Raw genomic sequence first — 14,522 nt, 5'->3', positions numbered from 1 at the left:
GGCAGAGAACAACATCCCCTCTGTAGATGATGAAAGTTAAGATATAGTGATGAGGGAGGATCTTGTCGTTTCTTTTTTCTGTCCCCCCTCTCTCACCGATGTTCAGAACAGTCAAGGTTGGCCACTCTCTAAGCGAAACTGAAGACATAAACCACAGGTTTTGCTGCAATGGTCAGAAGAGCTAACGTTTTCAGATGCAACTGGTCGGCAGACATTCACCAGTTAAAGAGTTTGGTGTGGGAAAAGATAATCAGGCCATTGGATAATAAGTAACAGATTCCACGCATTGTTTAAATAATGTCGTTTGGATATTTAGAAGGTTTTATTAGCCAAGGCTCTGGAGAAATAAACACACACCCCAGCACTCTCTGCCATCCGTCTTCCGCTCTGAGATAACACCGAGAGAAAGTGTCCAGGACACTTTTCCCTGACCCTCGAGAGCCGCTTGTTTTTAATGATGGGTTTGAGAGAGCTCGGAGGTTACAAGAGACCACCCAGAAACTGCTCCATCACCTTTGCAGCCTGGTTTGGAGGGCAGCTGTGTTGCTCTCCCGGCTATGGGAGAATGATTCAGAGGCAACCTGGGGGAAGAGGGAGGAGGAGACTAACCCTCTTCAAGCAGAGAGAAAAACAGATGGACCAGAAATAGGTGTGCAGCCGGAGGCCATGCACACTTACTCAAAAGGAAGCCCGCTAAGCTTTATGCTGTCAACCATCCTGTGATCTTTAGATGAAGGGCGGTAAAGTTCAGCGAGGCTCTCTAGAGAGTAAGTGTGATCACATGGGATCAGAGCCTTCAGAGACATAACATAGTACGCATCAGGTCACTGAACAGCCAATCTCAATGCCAGCCTTATTGAGCTGGAGAAAACCAGGTAACTCAACCGTACGTTTGTTTCATGGGAGTTAAGGTAAAGATAAAGGGACCCCTGACCATTAGGTCCAGTCATGACCGACTCTGGGGCTGCGCCGCTCATCTCGCTTTATTGGCCGAGGGAGCCGGCGTACAGCTTCCGGGTCATGTGGCCAGCATGACTAAGCTGCTTCTGGCAAACCAGAGCAGCGCACGGAAATGCCGTTTACCTTCCCGCCGGAGTGGTACTTACTTATCTACTTGCACTTTGATGTGCTTTCGAATTGCTAGGTTGGCAGGAGCAGGGACTGAGCAATGGGAGCTCACCCCATCGCGGGGATTCGAACTGCCAACCTTCTGATCGGCAAGTCCTAGGCTCTGTTGTTCAACCCACAGTGCCACCCGCGTCCCTTTTCATGGGAGTTACTTTCAAGTAAATATGCGCAGGATGAAGTTTTTCAGCCTCAACATGTAGCAGTGTGCATTGTCTTACACCCAAAACCTATGAATGCTCAAAAGTAAACCTTGCTGATTTCAAAGACGTGTACAGTGGTATCTCGGGTTACATACGCTTCAGGTTACATACTCTGCTAACCCAGAAATAGTGCTTCAGGTTAAGAACTTTGCTTCAGGATGAGAACAGAAATCGTGCTCTGGCAGCGTGGCGGCAGCAGGAGGCCCCATTAGCTAAAGTGGTGCTTCAGGTTAAGAACAGTTTCAGGTTAGGTACGGACCTCCAGAACGAATTAAGTACTTAACCCAAGGTACCACTGTACTTCCAAGTAAGTCTGTTTGGGTCTGCAGCCTTTAAGGAGTGTGGGGAGCAACACTGTTGCTTCAGTCAGGCATTTGAGGAAACTGAACAGGATGGAAGGCCTGTTAAAACATCTCTGCTAATATCACAGGGGCACAAGGAGAGCCAACAGATTCCAGCTCCTCCTGGTTGCATCCAAGTTCCAGTTATACATGGATAATCTTGAGTTTTACAAGAGTGCAATGCTAGATCTCGAGGAGCAGATACCGAAACCCGACTCCGCCCCGCAAAGCGTTTGGATTTCACAATGGCATTTTCACCCACAACCATCAGCAAAATGCAGGGTTGCTATTGCAACATCAGCCTTGCAGCAGATAACGGATGGTAACTAACTTGAGATAAAGCAAAGCTCCAGGACAAGCTGAAGAAGTTTAGATACCGGCCTTGAGAGTGCAAGCAAAGGTCAAGCACCCCTTGTGAAATCAAGGGGCCAGGTTTGCTACCCTGGAGGGCCGCTGCACATGTGATGTGGTGGGCCATTCAGTGTCATCCCACCGGGCAGGCTGATTTCACAGCCACTCCCTGTGGCACTCAGGGATACCTGTAGGATGTGGTTGTGCTGGACTCAGGGGTGGAGCATCTGCTTTGCATGCAGAAGGTTGCAGGATGAGTCCCCAGCAGCATCTCCAGGTAAGGCTGGGATAGACATCTGCTTGAAATCTTGGACAGCTGCTGCCTGTCAGTGCAGGCAGTGCTGAGTTAAATGGACCAATGGTCATTCTCAGCATAAGACAGCTCACTGCGTTGCTGCATTCACAACCATGTTTGTCACATCCACATGCTGTTTCTTAAGTGTGTGTTTAATAGCCTTAGCTGCACGCCTAAAATTATCGTGTGTGAAGTGGTCCCAAAACACACCTTTCAATAAGCGTAGGGGAGGAAAAGTTATCTATGGAAATGCATCTCCTCCCCAATTTCCTTATGGACAAGAATTCCAAAATGTAATTTGGCATGTGGGGCAACGTACATTGCCATCCCACTTGCATCTAGTAAAATAACTCCTCGTTGGGTTTGCACATCTGAAGTAGCAAAGAAAAGAAAGAACTTTGTCATCATCCAAGAATTGGACCTTAAAATGATATTGGCTCTGTTGGGATCCAAACCAGGGTAGGTCTCTCCTTTTTTTGCCGCAAATCTAATTATGTTTAAAACCCAGGCCACGCAGGGAGAGGGAGAAACTGGAATGGCAAGAAAGAGCACCCATGTTCCTCCCTGGGGTCTATAAGATAAAGGGCGTCACCCGCTCCTATTGCTCTACTATGAGTGTCCCAATCTGTGTGGTTCTCCATCAGAGGCTTCCTTGCTCCTCTAACTCACACAGTAGCCAAGCTGAAATCAATGTCCGGTTGGTCACAGCAGGAGTAGCCTGACCTGGTCAGCCGTTCTGCTGCCCCTCCTGTCTCAGGATCTGATGGATGGAGCCAGAGGTCAGGGACCAAGCTCACTGCTGTCTTCTGCAGGAGCAAAACATCTTTCTTCCCCACCACTCCCCATCCTCGTCTTCTTACTCAAACTAGACAGGGAAAGATACCCGATGCATCATTGTCACGAGGGCAAAGAGCAACTCCAGCTGTTCTGCAGACCCCGAAACTGAAGGAGGCGGCAGCAGCAGAGGCTGGCCCATTCGAGTGAAAGGCACACTGCTCCACCAACCTCAATCTGCCCCCAGCCACCCCAGCCACCAGATATGGGAGGCAGCGCTGCCTAACAGCTTCTTCCTCCTGAGTCTCAGAGTTGCCCCTTGTAGAACTCAGCAGGGAGGAGGACCAAACTGGAATGAGTTGGCTCTGCCCATCATTGGCTCTGGTGCCACCTACTGTTAGCCTCCCAGTTCCCAATGGGACCCAGCCAGCACTGGGCAGCAGAGAAGAACAAGAAGCAGGAAGCCCAGATTGGCCTTGAGAAGATCACCATGCAAGGGTTCTGGTGCAGGTGGTAGAACAACAAATATTGCCTTGCTGAAAAAAATAATCCAAAGAACGCAATGACAATATTCAAACTTGAACTAAACGAAGTCAAGTCGTGGTGGAGGGAAGTCACAGGGTGGTGGGGGTGGTGTAGAGCTTATGTTTGTAGTGTAGGGTGTATATTCTTTTTCTTTTGGTCGATTTTGTATCAGTATTTGTTTATTTTACTTTTATTTTCTGTATCATTTATCAATAAATAAATAAAATTTAAAAATTAAAAACAAAAACAAAAAATAAACATTGCCTTGCTGGATCCATCTATTTCACTGCTCTGCTTCCGTCCTTGCAGCTGCCAGCTGGAGATTTAATAAGGATGGACTGCATCCCCCCCCCCACCCCCCAGGAATAGGTGAATCATGGTGCCAATGGCATTGTTTAGACGCTGGGAAGAATCAGCATGTGCGAGGACTTCCTGCCCCACCATAAATCAATAGAAACCCTGCCCTGGTGCAACCTACGCCTGAGAACAAGGTAAGATTCTTAGAGGTAGAAGCGGCTGTAAGGTGGGATGGGGACCCCTCTCTCACTTCCTGACAGGCGGTCAGCTGCTGCTTCCCCTGGGAGGGAGGGCAAATGCCCCAGCAGGTATGCCAGGCAAGCTCTGTTGATGCGTTTGCACCGCACTGGACTCCCTGCTCCTTTGCCACTCCCAATAAACAACAACAGCAAGATGCTTCTGCTTAAAGGAATTATTTAAAGTCACCTAGAAAGATGTACACTAAGGTACTTCTTCCCTCTTTTCAGTGCCTGGTCTCAGGACTTTTTTCACCCGGAACTCGCTGGAATTCAGTTCCAGCACCTCTCAGGTGGGCGCCATTGCCATTCTAAGACAAGGAGGGAGGCATCCATCATGAGTTCCAGCACCTCTCTTTCTAGATAAATAGCACTAGCTGGTCCTCATCACATTCACCACGGCTGAGACTGCAATCCCATGCACACCCATCTGGGACTTAGGACTGCACTGCCAAAGGGGGACTTTCCTTCCAGGATTACTCGAGAGTTGCAAAGAGCTACAATTCAAACACAAGCACATGGGGGCAACCCACTCCACCCCCCCCCCCCAATTGCACATATAACCAGTGGCGTAGCGTGGGTTGTCAGAACCCGGGGCAAGGCAAGTAATTTGCACCCCTAACCCGTGGATTTGCGCCCCCTAACCCTAACCCCCAGATGTTGCGCCCGGTGCGGCCAGCCCCCCCTGCACCCCCCACGCTACGTCACTGCATATAACTTTCATCCCTTACCACCAACACACAGAGAGATAACTCATCCTGTCTATATAAGGTATTTCAGTATTTATGGAAGGTACGTAAAACACCCAGGATTTAAAAATAACTGCCCTTATTCAACTTAGAGATGTCTGACGTTCATTCATAAACACCAAATACATATAAACAACCATGTGTTGTTTACGTAGCTCTAGAAGGTTCTGTTGACTATTAGCTGCTGATTCCCTGCCTCTTCGTTTTTAAAAGTTTCTATTTAAAGTAAAGTAATAATTTCTAAATCTGCATTAGATTTTTAATGGAAGCGAATAACAACGAAGTGAGCACTAAATTTGTGCTATATTCTGCTATATTTCAGGAAGTGGTTTTTACGTCATGTGAACGCTTGAATATAATGAGGAGGTTAACAGTTTGGGAATCATCAGGGGAAACAGAAGGAAGTGCTATGTGACAGCAGCATATGGCTCTCCCCTCCTGTGACCATTGGGCAACGCTGCCTGGGTTCGATGAGAGTTGCAACCCAAGAACACCTGGAGGGCACCATAAAGAAACAGGGTGGCACCTCTCACTGAGGACCTTTATCCACATTATGCGTAACTTGCATAACTACAAACCTCCAAACCTGATATTCCCTTGAAATTGGTGTAAAGGTTTAAGTGCCGGTTTTGTACCACAAACCCTGAGTTTTGTGCCACCACCTCTCAGTGCGTATTGACATACAATCACACACACACACACACACACACACACACACACACACACACACCTGCAAACAGCATGCTCATGTCCCCTCAAAGTCTATGCTGAAGTATTGTGCTACTTTGGTTATAAATTTACAGGAGATGCCAGTTTTCGGAGTTTGTAGTTAACACAAAGTATGTATTCTCTCTCTCTCTCTCTCTCTCTCTCTCTCTCTCTCTCTCTCTCTCTCTCACACACACACACACACACACACACACACACACACACACACACAAAAAACATACACATAGAGGGAGACACTATAAAGAGATTTCCACAGGCACTTTCTCCTTCAAAATCTACTTTGTTCAACAATCCATCTACAAGGATTGATAAACTCAGGACCCAAAGACCTTGGCCAAGCCTTTGAGCAAGTCCATCTCTCATGGCCTGACCTCCATTGGGGAGACCAACACAAAGGACCACATGCTATGGAAATATTCCACTGGATTTCCAGAGATAAAAAATTATGTATACGGTAATGGTCTCCACACAGAAATCCTACCACAAACACAAGAACAATAAATTATATTTCACGTGCACAATTAACATAATTTTGGGCCATTGTATTTTCCAGGCACCATTTCCCACAAAGAGGTGATCAAATGTCAAATAACTACCATTATAGACAGCAGATTTTTTTGTTTGTTTCCAGGGTCACATGATTAAAAGAGCACACCAAAAGCCTCCCAGCAGAAAAGAAGTCATAGTATCATAGACTTGAAGAGTTGGAAGGGGGAATGAGAATCATCTAGTCCAACCCACTGCAATGCAGGCATCTTTTGCCCAACATGAGGCTCAAATCCACAACTCTGAGATGAATTCTCTCATTCTCTACTGACTGAGCTGTTCTAGGTCCAGACTTCCCATTGCCACACTAGTTTTCCACGTGCAGGAAGCCAGAGTCTTACCAGACCTGACCCTGGGAAACTCCTCCACTGCTCCCCATTCTGATAGCTAAATGCGTGAGTCCTGCCCCTCTTTTGAGTTTTGCTTCTTTGCACCCCAATAACCTGTTGCCTTGAGAAGTGCAAAGCAAATCTGGGTGCACAGGAAGTCTCTGCTGCTTCCTGGAGCCATTCGTGGTCCCTTCAGGCTTGCCAAGACGCATATGGGCAAACACACACCCCAGGCAGAAAGCCCCCCCAATAATGATCAGTTAAGAAACAGGCCAAATTGTCAGCATTTTGTAGCACTCTAAACCAGACACACTCTGTAACTAACCCTGGAAGCAACACCCCCACATTTTCTTCTGCAATAAGACTTGTTGGTTGGTGCAAGGGGAGAGAAGACATCTGTCAAGTGTGTATGAATATTGCAAAGAGAGAGAGAGAGAGAGAGAGAGAGAGAGAGAGAGAGAGAGAGAGAGAGAGAGAGAAAGAAAGAAAGAAAGAAAGAAAGAAAGAAAGAAAGAAAGAAAGAATGCTAAATTTCAAGATTTCTCAGAATTTGGGCAGGTTTTCTTAGAAACCCTTGCAGCTCTACATCAAGGAATTCCCCTCCATACCAATGCCAGGCCCTCTACCCCCCCCCTTTCAAAGCAGCCAGCCTCCCCTGAGATAATCACCTCTAATCCCACTAACCACTTTGCTAAATAGCTCTAATCCTTCCCCAAAGGATCAAGTGAAGAGGACAAGGGGGGAAAGGGTCAGCTCAACTTGTAATAGACGCCAAGGCTGGGAATGAATGAGAGAAGGCAAGCGGGTGGCAGGGCGACCCACACAGTCCTTGGAAGTGGGAGAATCGCTCATTCATTTGATGGCCATTTACCCACAGCCAAAGCCCAGAAGCGATTTAATTGCTAGGATGCCTTAAAAAAGAAAAAGAAAAAAGGCTGGATTTGTTTCACCAGCAACTAGAGAGAAACCACTGCAGGAATGGAGCCTTCCAGTTGAACGGACTCACAGGAAGGCTGCTGGCAGCTTGGAGCGCTCAAAGGTCTCCCACAGTAGCCAGAAACCTCTCCAGGAAGAGATGCTTCGGGGTGCCAGGACACCAGCTTCTGTGGCCTCCAGGCACTTGTGGTTGAGGGAAAAGCAAGGAGCCAACCTGTGCAAGACCAAAGCCAAGGCAGTGCTGGCCAAAGGGTTGCAGACTTGAGTGCCCAACAGGCAAGGCAAGCTCTGCATTGAGATACACTCACATTCTGGGTTGCTGCCCAAACTTCCCATATTTCCTCAACCCGCAGAATCATACACACTTAATTGCCTTCTCATTCACATTTCTCACAACAGTAACAATACTGATCTCTCTTATAAGACACTAATGGTAGAGATAATGGGCTGGTTCACAAGTTGCACGGACAACGGCGGAGGAAGCCACTCAGGCACTGGGGGCGGCATGCCCAGGGGCACAGCAAGCCACGCATAGGGGCAGGGCACACTGCGGGGCCTCCAGAGTCTGCCTGCCTCCTCCCACTCAGCCGCCCTACAGCTTGGGGAAAGGCAGCGGGTGGACCGTTTGGGCAGCATGGTGCCTGTGCATGCCCAAGCCACCACAAGACACGTGGCTCGGGCGCACTGCAGGCCCCACAGTGAGTGCCGCCCAGCATTTTGTCACCTCCCCTTTGTCAGTGGTGACACCTGGGGTGGCCCGCACCCAGCACATCCCCCTTCCTCCGCCCCGTGCAGGGCTCTGGCGTTTCACAAACAAAGGCTTCATCCATATGGCTGGCTGAACAAGGAGGGTGGTGCAGTGCACAGGCGGCAGCAGGAACATCAGATTGGCTCTGCCAGGGCATTTGTACTCAACTCTCTTGCCTCTGCCACCCGGTCCCCCTATGCAGCAGCGACTCACCAGCCGTTTTCTTTAGACTTGGCACCTTCCACCACTGCAGCCTCCCTGACTATGGATGTGCATCTCCTGGTTCCAGTCACCTGATAGGTCTGCAATTGCAAACCATCTCCATTTCTGTTGCAGTGCCGGCATTTATGGATGTCAATGGGTGGCAAAGCCACAAGCCTTCAAAGCACCACTGTTCAAATCGCAGATGTGGAAGGACTCCCAAACAGCACAGCACGGTGCTGTGGCCTTGATGCAACGATATGGATGAATCCGATGCACCAGCAGTCATGTGACACAACCAGCTCCCCATTTAAATGTTGCCTTCACACAATGTGGTTGCCAGATTTCACCATGCACGCCAGCAAAAACCAACGAGCGCCAAGCCACTTGTTTCCAGGGGCTCCTCATTTCCTGGATGTTGCTCACCAAGTTGGATGACAATAAAATAGGAAGCGACTCTGCCACCCTTAATGGGACCAGATGTTACTGGGAGAGATAGAGCCACAAAGTAGTAACACCCACTCAGCCACTGACAAACGTAAAAATGGAGTCCATAAGCATGCCCCAAAGTGGTCAAGGGTTCCATGAGATTGGCAACAAGCAATGGGAGCCTAAGGTACCCCCCTCCACACACAAAAGCTAACCAGATTGCTTGATAAATTCACGGAGGACAAGGGTATTAATGGCTAGTAGCCAGGATGGCCTATATTGTAGTTGCTACGACTCCGAATACCAGGAGGGGAAAGGCTTCTTGTGCTTGGGTGTCCTGCTTGAGGATTCCCCATAATGGGCATCTGGTTGGTCACTGTGAGACTAGGTGGGTCACTGGCCAATGGAGCAGGACTCTTATTATGTTATTCCTGGGCCTCCCCTACACACCCACATGCATGCATGGAACAATAAGCATTTACGAAGCCATTCATTCATCCACCCTAGGCTGGAAATTCCCACTACTGGCCTGACCACAAGTCAAGTTCTCTCCATCAAGTTCTTGCCCCCTCATTTATGCAAATCACCGTGTAACGCAAGACAGATGGAAGCCGCATGGCAAAGGACAAAGATGACACTGATCCCAGTCACTCTCTGGCATCTTCCCTCCCCTTTAGCTCCTCCAAATTTCAGGCGGGCTTTCCCCTCCTATGAAAAGATTCCAGTTGGCCGGCTGTTCCCTGGCTAGAAACCAGAGGCCTGTGACTAAGACCCAAAAGCAAGTGGGTGATGCCCACCACGAAGGTTGGTTCAGATGCACACAGGGCGGGGAACCTGTGACCCTGCGGATGTCACTGGACTCAGACTCCCACCCACGCCAGTCTACCGGACCAATGGCCATGAATGATGGGAGTTGTAGTCCACAATATCTCTACTTTAGATTCTGGTCAGTGACTAGTGGTAGGGGGGCTCTTTGGGGAAGTTTTCAGGCCTGGGCTCTGTATCTCAAAGTGGGCTGTCAGCAAGTACTGTGGTCATAGAATCATCATAGCTGGAAGGGAAACCAAGGGTCATCTAGTCCAACCCCCTTCATTGCAGGAATCTCAACTAAAGCATCCAGGACAGATGGACATCCAAGCTCTGGTAAAAAACCTCCAAGGAAGGAGAGTCCATCATCTCCCGAGGGAGTCATAACCACCACTCACTCCCCATGTGAGGGCTGGCAGAGGGTGGAGAAAAGAGATATTTATATAACTATTTGTGGCATTTTTATCCAGCCTTTCTGCTGAAGCTGCTCAGGGCTATGTGGCTGCTTTCAGTTTGGTCCTCACAACATCCCTGTGAGGAAGGTCTTGACTGAGAGATGATGTGGATCTTAGCCCATTAATCAGACCATCAGCACATCACACGAGCTCTGCAAAACTGGAGTTTGCTCTGGGAATATGAATCCCTATTTTAGACTTGCCGCATTGGAATATTGTGCTAGACAACTAGGCAGATTTGCTTATCTGGAGACCTCAGGTCACCCAGGCAAGACTCTGCAATGCAAGAGGCAATTGCCTGCCTCAGTTATCTATGCTTAATTATTAGCAAGTCCACTAAGAACAGAAGAAAATTGTCTGGTGGGTGTAAGGGGAGAGAGGGAGGGTTCAAAGAGGGGCAAAGTGGTCTCCGCCTACAAGTGAGGGGGGGTAAAAAAAGAAGCGGAGGCTAAAAGTACAGTTTGCAAAGGTGTCCCAAGAGTGCAAAACCAACCCCCCCCCACAAGCATGAAGGATGCATTTCAGACCACAGGACAATGACAATAACGGCAGGTTTCTTATCACCAGGAAAACCAGCATCTCTAGTTGGCTCTAAAACAGGATTAGACAAATTTGTGGAGATGAAAGGCTATCAGTGGTTACCAGCCACAATGGCTCTGCTCTGCCTCCACAGCTGGAGGCAGCAATGCTTCTGAACGCCAGTTGCTGGAAACCACAGGAGGGGAGAGGGCTCCTGTGCTTGAAACCTGCTTGTGGCATCTACATGGCCACCATGAGCCAAGGATGCTGGACTAAAAGAGCTAATGGCCAGATGCTCTAGAGCTCCTCTTGCGCTCTTTGGTTCTTATCTCCTTTCCAAGAGGCAGAGAGCGACCGCAAAGCCCAACTCTGTGTTGCCACTTGGATCACCCACCCCTTGGACATCCGACCTGCCCTCTGGAGGCCCTGCCAAGCTGCAGGCGGCTGGTCCAAGAGGCCTCCTAGCAGCCTGGGCTGGCTTCGTTCCCTCGTGGTTGAGAAACAGAGAGGGGGGGGGGGCTCGTAAAAGATGGCTCTGACGAAGGCAAAGGAGTGGAGGAGGTGGAAGTGAGGGGGGGGGGCCTTCATGACCACAAAGAAAACATCTCCTTGAAGCACAGACTTTTCCCAAGATATGTCATGAGATTCCCTCCCTCCCTCCTCCTCCTGTTCCCTTCCTCCCTTTCCATCTCTCCAGCCTGGCTCCTGCCTGCTGGCTGGCTGGGGCTGACTCCAGAGCCAGCCCAGATGAGTAAGGCAACTGACATGGGGAGTGGAGTCTGAGCAGGAGGAGATGAAAGGGAGGAGAGCCCAGCCTGCCTCCTCCGCTGCTGCCTAGTCAGAGAGGAGGGGAGAGCCAGGACTGGGCCAGACCCTCCCAGCTGCTGCCTCTTATTAGGCCCGCCAGATTAGCAAGCACGCATTTACACACGCTGGCATGCAGCCACACCGGTGCAAAAGCAGCCTGGCCTCTTCCCTCTGCAACTGAGTCCCTGTTTCAAGCAGGGCTAGAGACAGGCCTAGCTGCAGGCAACGTGGCCCAGGAATGACAACCAAGTAAAACGGGTGGGGAGAGATGGCTCGGGTTCAAATCCTAGTTCAGCTATGATGTTGCAATCTTTTAAACTAGCCTACCTCACAGGGTTGTTGGGAGGGTAACAGAAGAAAGAGAACCTCATACAATGCCCACAGCTCCTTGGAGGAAGACTGCAAGATAAATGCTGCCTATTTAAAGCACCCCCCAAAAAAACTCCTGGGACCTGCAGTTTACCCCTCACAAAGCTACAATTCTCAGCATCCATAACAAACTACAGTTCCTGCCAAAACACTGCCAAAATATATATCATCATCATGAGAAACCATCTCCATCCTATGCATGGGGTTGTTTTGGTTTCCTTCATTCGCAGGCTGGAAGTAATAATGTATTCAATCTATAATCATATTACTCAGCATCGATACACGACATGTGAAGAATTCAAGGCATGTCAGGCTGTCTGCACAACCCTGCATTCTTTTCCTAAGCTAATGGATGGAGGCCTGGGCAGAGTGGCTTGCCCAAGGCTAGCTAGTGAATTCAAGGTTGGGGTGAGATTTGACCCAGGAACTTCTCATTTTACATGCTTCGATCCTGCTGCTTTGGGTTCACACATGCAGCCAACACAGAACTGAACCCCACCCAGCAGCTGATGTCAGCCCCCCATCAGAGTGACCTCAGCTGATTGACGGGTGGCCATGGTTTTGGAGAAATGGACCACTGGCAGGCCAAGATGGCGAACGTTCCTCACCTCTGGTATAGATAGCACTAAGTCAGATGGAGCAAGAGGCTGACGTGGTGAAAGGCACCTTGTCAAGTACTTAACCTCTGGACCTGTCAAAGAGGCACAAAAATGTCTACAGTATCAGTTCTAGGCTTTGCGGGGTTCTTGGGCAAGATGGCCTCATGGAGAGTTATGATCATACTGCATTAACCTATCTCAACCTCTCTGCAGTGGGCCCCCTCCCAAGGCAAAGGCAGCCAGACACCCAGCGATGCCAACCACCAATGCCTGCCATGACCACAGCCTGCGACATAGAGTCTGTCCCGTACATTTCTCTCCTCGCCCCCCTTTTAGTGAGAAGATTGCTGTGTGCCAAAATTAACCCCCCCCCCAACAGTTTGGGGCACACTAAGGGACACCAGACTAGAAGCAGAAATGACGCGATGAGCATCAAAGGCTGCATCTCTTGGGACTCTTCCAGGATGTAACTGGAGAAGATTTCACTGAAATACATCAAGGAACTCCTGGGTCCTCCCTCCCTCCCCAATTCCTCCCTAGGTGTTGTCTCTGTCCTCCTATGTTATTATTTACTCACAGTTGGATCCCAGCCTTCCTTTGAGGATCTGGGGAAAGCTTAAGACAGAGCATCTCCTTCCTTTATCCTCCCAAAAACCCTGCAAGGTCCATTAAGGCTGAGAGATACAGGCAGGCACAAAATGAGCATGGATTCAATTTTCCATGACACCATCCATGCGCCATATTTGCCACACCACACTTTATTATACTTCCGTTTTGCTAATGCAAAAGAGTTCTTAGGAGACCCTCTTGTTCCCTTCTCAGAGCTGCAATTCCCAGAATGGCTTAGCAGTCAATCCCTCTTCCCAGAGAACTCTGGGAAATGTAGCTCTCAGAGGAGAAGAGGAGAGGGGTCTCCTACTAACTCTCACCCCACCACTTAACAAACTACAGTTCCCAGGATTCTTTGGGGGGGAAACCATCACTATTCAAAGAAGTACCGTGGCACTTTAAATGCATGGCATGCGTATGTGGCCTGAATATATACTGCATTTGTAACCATATAGGTTGATTAGATATGCACATGTCAATGGCTACCCAAGCAGAAAAAGGCCTTCAAGACTGACCATTTTGTGGGAAGGATGCAAGCACATCCTAGAACTTCAGAGTTGCACATTTAAAGTAATTTAAAGCATGCTGTAGGCCCAGAGCAACAATGATACTTTTGTAAAAAAAAAAAGACTTTTTGCAGTTTGGAAAGTGATGGGGAAATGCCTTGAAAAGTGTGGGGTGGGCAAATGATTTTCCTATTAATCCAGGGGTCAGCAAACTTTTTCAGCAGGGGGCCAGTCCACTGTCCCTCAGACCATTTGGTGGGCCGGACTATATTTTGAAGGGGGAAAATGAATGAATTCCTATGCCCCGCAAATAACCTAGAGATGCATTTTAAATAAAAGGACACATTCTACTCATGTAAAAACATGCTGATTCCCAGACCGTCCGCAGGCCAGATTAAGAAGGCAATTGGGCTGGATCCTCCCCCTGGGCCTTAGTTTGCCTACCTATGTATTAATCCCTGGCTCATTTTGAGCCTGCCCCGTGAGCAAATCAGGATGAACGCAGGATTGTTATATAACCTCACCGCAAACGAATCAGAGCAAATGCTCGATGGAGACTGGGCATAGTCAAACCAGCACATATACCTCGTGTGAGCAAATCAGGATAAATGTGGACTCGGCATGGAGGATCCATACAGCAGATTTAATCACTGATTCCTGTCTTTTGTTACAAACGCTCAGGGACCACCAGGAGTTTGACCAAACTGCAGGAGGCAGTAGAAGACAGGAGTGCCTGGCGTGCTCTGGTCCATGGGGTCACGAAGAGCTGAACACGACTAAACAACAACAAAATATGGCTGGCTCCTTAATAGCTGCAATGCAGATACAAAAGTTGCAAAACCAAAAAGCTGAAGCAAGTGATAGTTGGAAACATCGCTTGCCCTTTCCCCTGAAGCCCTCGACAGCCACAACATTTCCCCTCAAAGCACAATGGTTGTTCCTTGGCAAGAGAATCTCTTCCTGGCTTTCATTCCCCATGGGGTGATTGTGGCAAGAACTGTAGATACAGGCTTCTGTATGGGAAGGGAGGCCAGCGT

General features: G+C 48.9%; 1 protein-coding gene across 2 annotated transcripts in view; it reads right to left on the bottom strand.

Moving 5' to 3' along the window:
* Positions 1–14,522, bottom strand: part of ETS1 (ETS proto-oncogene 1, transcription factor) — a 107,486-nt gene that overhangs the window by 28,053 nt on the left and 64,911 nt on the right. The window lies entirely within an intron of this gene.

This window comes from Podarcis muralis, chromosome 15 (assembly GCF_964188315.1).
Source record: "Podarcis muralis chromosome 15, rPodMur119.hap1.1, whole genome shotgun sequence".
NCBI classification, from domain to species: Eukaryota; Metazoa; Chordata; class Lepidosauria; order Squamata; family Lacertidae; genus Podarcis; species Podarcis muralis.
Note: the sequence above shows the minus strand (reverse complement) of the source record. Positions and strands in the feature narration are given on the sequence as shown.